This window comes from Cryptomeria japonica, chromosome 11, assembly GCF_030272615.1.
Source record: "Cryptomeria japonica chromosome 11, Sugi_1.0, whole genome shotgun sequence".
Lineage (NCBI taxonomy): Eukaryota > Viridiplantae > Streptophyta > Pinopsida > Cupressales > Cupressaceae > Cryptomeria > Cryptomeria japonica.
In genome coordinates this window covers 413,725,016-413,733,052 of record NC_081415.1, presented here as the reverse complement: position 1 = coordinate 413,733,052, position 8,037 = coordinate 413,725,016, and positions in this window count along the sequence as shown.

The following is an 8,037-nucleotide window of genomic DNA, read 5'->3' as shown; positions in this document are numbered from 1 at the left end:
ATTTGCTGGAACTGCGGTAAACCGGGTCACATCCGTAAGGACTGCAAAGAAGAAAAGAAGAAGAAGAAAAAAAAAAAGTTCGATTCTGATTCTGAGTCCTACAAGGAAGATGGCGATGCATTTATTGCGGCTTTGGCGACTCATACAGGTAATGATGCCTGGCTAATTGACTCAGGTGCATCTTTTCATATGACTTCCAATAGAGATTGGTTTTCTAAATATGAAGGATTTAATGGAGGTAAGGTGTACTTGGGTGATGATTCACCTCTAGACATTGTTGGTCGAGGTAAAGTTAGAATCAAGTTTTCTGATGGTAGAATAAAAGGGATTAATGGTGTGCTGCATATCCCTGGATTAAAACGAAACCTGTTATCTGTGAGCAAACTGATAGATGCGGGTGTGCAGGTAGTCTTTTCTGAAACAGGATGTAAGATGATTAAAGGTGCTATGGTAGTTGCTAGAGGTGTCAGGTTTGGCACTTTGTATAAGCTTGAAGCATACACTGTTGAGTGTAATAGCACTTCTGTAAAAAGTAAATCTACGGATACTTCATTGGAAGATTTGAAGGTTTCACCTTCAGCAGATGGAAATGGTTTTTGGGTACCTAAGGGTGCTCTTTCGTCTAAAGCAAAGTTACCTGCAGAGAAGAATATGTTATGGCACCAGAGACTTGGCCACATTGGAGAAAAGGGTCTAAGGACCTTGAAAAATAAAAACCTTGTTGAAGGTTTGAATGACTGTAACCTTGACTTTGATTTCTGTGAGCATTGCATTTATGGAAAACAAAACCGCGTTCAGTTTTACTCGAGTTCTCATAAAACTTATGGTGTTTTGGATCTTATCCATTCTGATGTGTTTGGTCCAGTAGATGTCTCTTCGATTGGAAAATCCACATATTATGTTTCATTTATTGATGATTTTAGTAGGACATGGGTTTATTTTCTAAAGAGTAAATCTGAAGTTTTTAGTCGTTTTAAAGAATTTAAAGCAATGGTTGAGTTGCAGACTGGAAAAAAAATAAAATGTTTGAGAACTGATAATAGCGGTGAGTTTTGTGCTAATGATTTTGATAGATTCTGTAAAGACTGTGGAATTAACAGGCAGAAGACAACTCCGTATTCTCCACAGCAGAATGGAGTTGCAGAAAGAATGAATAGAACACTGATGGAGAAGGCTAGGAGTATGTTGAGTGGTGCTGGTCTCGAACAAAAGTTTTGGGCTGAAGCTGTTGCCACTGCTTGCTACCTGATTAACAGGTCTCCTACATCAGCTCTTGTTGATAAAACGCCTATGGAAGCATGGTCAGGTCACAAGCCTTCATTGAGACATCTTAGAGTTTTTGGTTGCGAGGCATATGTACATGTGCCAAAGGAGAAGCGAACAAAGTTGGAGAACAAGGCTGTGAAATGTATCTTCATCAGGTATAGTTATGGTGTGAAAGGATACAAGCTTTGGGACCCTGTTGCATAAAAGGTAATTCACAGTAGAAGTGTTATTTTTAGAGAAATTAAGTCTCCTTCTGTTACATTGCAGCCAGAACAGACTAAAAAAGAAGATGTGATTCAACTTCCTTCTACACCTGAAAGAGTTGAATCGAGACCCCTAGATAGGCAAGAATTTGAGGAGAGCTCGTCTAGCTCTGAATCTTCAGAAGAGGAGGAAGAACCTCCAACTCAGCTTGTTCGAAGGTCTACAAGACATAGACAACCACCTGAAAGGTATTCACCTGATGATTGGAGATGTATTTTTGCTCTGAATACTAGTGTGGATGAACCGAAATTTGTAGAAGAGGCATTAGGTATGAATGATGCAGAATCCTGGAAGATTGCTATGGAGGAAGAAATGGCAGCTTTGCAAAAGAATGATACATGGGATCTTGTACCATTGCCTGAAGGACGAAAACCTGTTGGTTGTAAATGGGTGTTCAAGAAAAAGATTGATTCAGATGGAAGCATTGAGAAGTATAAAGCAAGGTTGGTTGCAAAAGGCTACTCTCAGGTTGAGGGTGTTGATTACGGTGAGATATTTTCTCCTGTTGCAAAAATGACGTCCATTAGATTTTTGCTTTCTATTGCTACTGCTTATGATTTAGAGGTTGAACAAATGGATGTGAAAACTGCTTTCCTTCATGGTGATTTGGAAGAAGATATTTATATGACACAACCGGAGCACTATGTGGTGGAAGGCAAAAGTAATTTGGTCTGTAAGTTGAAGAAATCTTTGTATGGCCTCAAACAAAGTCCTAGGATGTGGTACCAGAAATTTGATACATATGTGTTGAGTTTGTTATTTGAACGTTCTAAATAAGATCACTGTGTTTATTATAAATCTGACGGTGATCATTTCTTATTCATTGCATTGTATGTTGATGATATGTTATTCATTGGTAAAGGGAAAGGTGTGATTTCAGAACTGAAGTCTCAGCTCGCTGCTAAATTTGAAATGAAAGATCTTGGTGCAGCAAAGCATATTCTTTGGATGGAAATTAGAAGAGATAGGGTGAACAGAAAGCTATGGCTAGGCCAGAGTAAGTATGTGAATTCAGTGTTACAGAGGTTCAACATGCAAAATTATAGATCATTGAGTGTTCCTTTTACAGTTGGAATGAAACTATCTATTTCAGATTGTCCTACATCCCCATTGGAGATGGAAGACATGAGCAGAGTGCCTTACCAGAGTGCAGTTGGAAGCTTGATGTATGCTATGGTATGTACTAGACCAGATATTGCCCAAGCAGTGGGAGTACTTTCTAGATATATGTCTAATCCTGGTAGAGTTCATTGGGATGCAGTCAAAAGAGTCTTCAGATATTTGAAGGGTACTTCAGAGTATTCTTTGTGTTATCATGGTAATTCAGTTGGAGACATGACTTCCCTTGATATCCATGGTTATGTGGATTCAGATTGGGCAGGTGATATTGATAGCAGAAGATCCACCAGTGCTTATGTGTTTACTTTGTTTGGTGGTGCAATTAGTTGGATGAGTAAGCGACAGGCTGTGGTTGCTTTATCCACTACTGAAGCAGAGTATATGGCAGCTACTCATGCTTGTAAAGAGGCCATTTGGCTTAAGAGACTGTGTTCAGATATTGGAATAAAACAAGGTACAGTGACAGTTTACTGTGACAGTCAGAGTGCAATTAGCCTAGCTAAGAACCCGACATTTCATGCCCGGACCAAACATATTGATGTTCAGTATCATTTTGTTAGAGATATGGTCGAAGATGGTAGGGTGAAGCTGGTTAAGGTGGAAACTTTGATGAATGTTGCAGATGCTTTAACTAAGGTTGTGAGCACAGAGAATTTCAGATGGTGTTCAGAGTCTATGGGCCTTATGCCCCCTAGCAATTGATTCATTGTGTTGACATTCCCTTCCGCTCTTGCAAGGTGTTCGACAAGTGGGAGATTTGTTGGGAAAAATGGTGTCTCAACCTTGCATTTATGCGAGGTTACTATTTATAGTAAGTTTTCATTTGAGCACGAAATGGTGCGAAACTCTTTGTGAAGCTTCTGGTTGGCTAGATAAGCATTCCGGTAAAGTTGCGTCGCAAGGTCACAGCTAGTTTTGAAGATATTAAAGTTTTCGTCTTGGAGGGGTGCAATAAAATGTTTAAACTTAATTTTGGGGACTTTAGAGGCTCCGAAATGCCTTGAAAAGTGGCCGTAACCGGCGAAGCCGGTTACGAGGTGATAGAGCACTTCGTGAGCTTTCTGGCGCTTCAAACGGTTCGTCAATCGGACACCCGGTTCTCAAGTTATGGCCTCCGGAAGTTTGTACTCCTGAAATCGGAAAAATAATTTGTATCGGATACATAAATGAGCTGTAAAAGGGAGTGACACGTGTTGATGTGTGTTTTAACATGTCATAGGGCATCTAGAAGGGAGATAAGGTCGGCTACACCTTATTGGGTGGTTTTAGCCCATGGTTTTGTAATACCGTTTGACGGTTTCTTGTATTGTATCTCCTATTTATGAGGTGTGTGAGATAGAGGTTGAGTGTAAGAGTCTTATGGCTATTGAGTTGCCTCTGAATCTCTGATTAGTGGTACTCCTGCGAAGAGCTTGCTCTGCAAGTATGTTGTAATCTGTTTTTTATTGCTGAATAAAATATTCAGCTGCTTTTGGAGGGTGGGGTTTTTCTCCCGAAAGGGTTTTCCCCACGTAAATCACTGTGTTGTGGTATGAATGCTATTATATCTATTTCTATTTTCTGTAACTGTTGTAACGATCTGAAATTTTTTTGCATTACCCTCCTCTCAAGGTTAGTGTAGGAAGTTGTTTCCGCTACTTTACTTCCTTACAAGTGGTATCAGAGCCTGATCACCTTTGGTTTCAATTGTGGGCAGTTGGGTTTTTTGAACTAATCCAGATTTGAGTGGGAGCTTGTGCACAAGACACTTTTTGATCTTGTTGCAGGAATATTCAGATGGCGAGTTCGTCAGGGAGAATAGAGGTGGAGAAATTTAATGGAAGTAATTTTGAGATGTGGAAGCTGAAGATGGAAGATCTGCTAATAGATCGAGATCTTTGGGATGCTGTTGATGCGAATGTCCAAAGGCCCTCAGATCCTACTGCGGCAGCTTAGTATGATGTTATGGACCGAAAAGCCAAGGGTCTAATCAGACTGTGCCTGGCAGACTCTGTTCTAATCAATGTCCATGAAGAGAACTCTGCAAAGAAGCTATGGACTAAGCTTGGTGAGATGTATCAAGTGAAATCTTTATTAAATCAAATTTTCTTAAGAAAGAAATTGTATTCCTTGAAGATGGAAGAGGGTGGACGAATTGCAGACCACCTGGAAGCATTCAATATGTTGGTGGCTCAATTAGTATCCGTCGGTGTTAAGATGGACGAGGAGGAGAAATGTTAGATCTTGCTTTATTCTTTGCCTGATTCGTGGGATTCTCTTGTTATGGCTATCGGTAGTACTTCTGTTGTTTTGAAATCTGAAGACATGGTGGGTGCCCTACTCGGTGAAGAGATGCGAAGGAAGGTATCCATCAGTTCAAAGGAAGCCCTAACCGTTCGTGGAAGACCTAAGGAGAAAGGCAAGAAGAATGAGAAGCGCGACAAGTCCAAATCCAAAGGGAGATCGAAATCTCCTGGAAAGTCTAAAGTCATTTGCTGGAACTGCGGTAAACCGGGTCACATCTGTAAGGACTGCAAAGAAGAAAAGAAGAAGAAGAAAAAGAAAAAGTTCGAATCTGATTCTGAGTTCGACAAGGAAGATGGCGATGCATTTATTGCGGCTTTGGCGACTCATGCAGGTAATGATGCCTGGCTAATTGACTCAGGTGCATATTTTCATATGACTTCCAATAGAGATTAGTTTTCTGAATATAAAGGATTTAATGGAGGTAAGGTCTACTTGGGTGATGATTCACCTCTAGACATTGTTGGTCGAGGTAAAGTTAGAATCAGGTTTTCTGATGGTAGAATAAAAGGGATTAATGGTGTGCTGCATATCCCTGGATTAAAACGAAACCTGTTATCTGTGAGCAAACTGATAGATGTGGGTGTGCAGGTAGTTTTTTCTGAAACAGGATGTAAGATGATTAAGGGTGCTATGGTAGTTACTAGAGGTGTCAGGTTTGGCACTTTGTATAAGCTTGAAGCATACACTGTTGAGTGTAATAGCACTTCTATAAAAAGTAAATCTACGGATACTTCATTGGAAGATTTGAAGGTTTCACCTTCAGCAGATGGAAATGGTTTTTGGGTACCTAAGGGTGCTCTTTCGTCTGAAGCAAAGTTACCTGCAGAGAAGACTATGTTATGGCACCAGAGACTTGGCCACATTGGAGAAAAGGGTCTAAGGACCTTGAAAAATAAAAACCTTGTTGAAGGTTTGAATGACTGTAAGCTTCACTTTGATTTCTGTGAGCATTGCATTTATGGAAAACAAAACCGCGTTCAGTTTTACTCGAGTTCTCATAAAACTTATGGTGTTTTGGATCTTATCCATTCTGATGTGTTTGGTCCAGTAGATGTCTCTTCGATTGGAAAATCCACATTTTATGTTTCATTTATTGATGATTTTAGTAGAAGGACATGGGTTTATTTTCTAAAGAGTAAATCTGAAGTTTTTAGTCGTTTTAAAGAATTTAAAGCAATGGTTGAGTTGCAGACTGGAAAAAAAATAAAATGTTTGAGAACTGATAATAGCAGTGAGTTTTTCTCTAATGATTTTGATAGATTCTGTAAAGACTGTGGAATTAACAGGCAGAAGACAACTCCGTATTCTCCACAGCAGAATGGAGTTGTAGAAAGAATGCATAGGACACTGATGGAGAAGGCTAGGAGTATGTTGAGTGGTGCTGGTCTCGAACAAAAGTTTTGGGCTGAAGCTATTGCCACTGCTTGCTACCTGATTAACAGGTCTCCTACATCAGCTCTTGTTGATAAAACGCTTATGGAAGCATGGTCAGGTCACAAGCCTTCATTGAGACATCTTAGAGTTTTTGGTTGCGAGGCATATGCACATGTGCCAAAGGAGAAGCGAAAAAAGTTGGAGAACAAGGCTGTGAAATGTATCTTCATCGGGTATAGTTATGGTGTGAAAGGATACAAGCTTTGGGACCCTGTTGCACAAAAGGTAATTCACAGTAGAAGTGTTATTTTTAGAGAAATTAAGTCTCCTTCTGTTACATTGTAGCCAGAATAGACTAAAAAAGAAGATGTGATTCAACTTCCTTCTACACCTGAAAGAGTTGAATCAAGACCCCTAGATAGGCAAGAATTTGATGAGAGCTCGTCTAGCTCTGAATCTTCAGAAGAGGAGGAAGAACCTCCAACTCAGCTTGTTCGAAGGTCTACAAGACATAGACAACCACCTGAAAGGTATTCACCTGATGATTGGAGATGTATTTTTGCTTTGAATACTAGTGTGGATGAACCGAAATCTGTAGAAGAGGCATTAGGTATGAATGATGCAGAATCCTGGAAGATTGCTATGGAGGAAGAAATGGCAGCTTTGAAAAAGAATGATACATGGGATCTTGTACCATTGCATGAAGGATGAAAACCTGTTGGTTGTAAATGGGTGTTCAATAAAAAGATTGGTTCAGATGGAAGCATTGAGAAGTATAAAGCAAGGTTGGTTGCAAAAGGCTACTCTCAGGTTGAGGGTGTTGATTACGGTGAGATATTTTTTTCTGTTGCAAAAATGATGTCCATTAGATTTTTGTTTTCTATTGCTACTGCTTATGATTTAGAGGTTGAACAAATGCATGTGAAAACTGCTTTCCTTCATGGTGATTTGGAGGAAGATATTTATATGACACAGCTGGAGCACTATGTGGTGAAAGGCAAAAGTAATTTGGTCTGTAAGTTGAAGAAATCTTTGTATGGCCTCAAACAAAGTCCTAGGATGTGGTACCAGAAATTTGATACATATGTGTTGAGTTTGGGATTTGAATGTTCTAAATCAGATCACTGTGTTTATTATAAATCTGATGGTGATCATTTCTTATTCATTGCATTGTATGTTGATGATATGTTATTCATTGGTAAAGGGAAAGGTATGATTTCAGAACTGAAGTCTCAGCTCGCTGCTAAATTTGAAATGAAAGATCTTGGTGCAGCAAAGCATATTCTTGGGATGGAAATTAGAAGAGATAGGGTGAACAGAAAGCTATGGCTAGGCCAGAGTAAGTATGTGAATTCAGTGTTACAGAGGTTCAACATGTAAAATTGTAGACCATTGAGTGTTCCTTTTACAGTTGGAATGAAACTATCTATTTCAGATTGTCCTACATCCCCATTGGAGATGGAAGACATGAGCAGAGTGCGTTACCAGAGTGCAGTTGGAAGCTTGATGTATGCTATGGTATGTACTAGACCAGATATTGCCCAAGCAGTGGGAGTACTTTCTAGATATATGTCTAATCCTGGTAGAGTTCATTGGGATGCAGTCAAAAGAGTCTTCAGATATTTGAAGGGTACTTCAGAGTATTCTTTGTGTTATCATGGTAATTCAGTTGGAGACATGACTTCCCTTGATATCCATGGTTATGTGGATTCAGATTGGGCAGGTGAT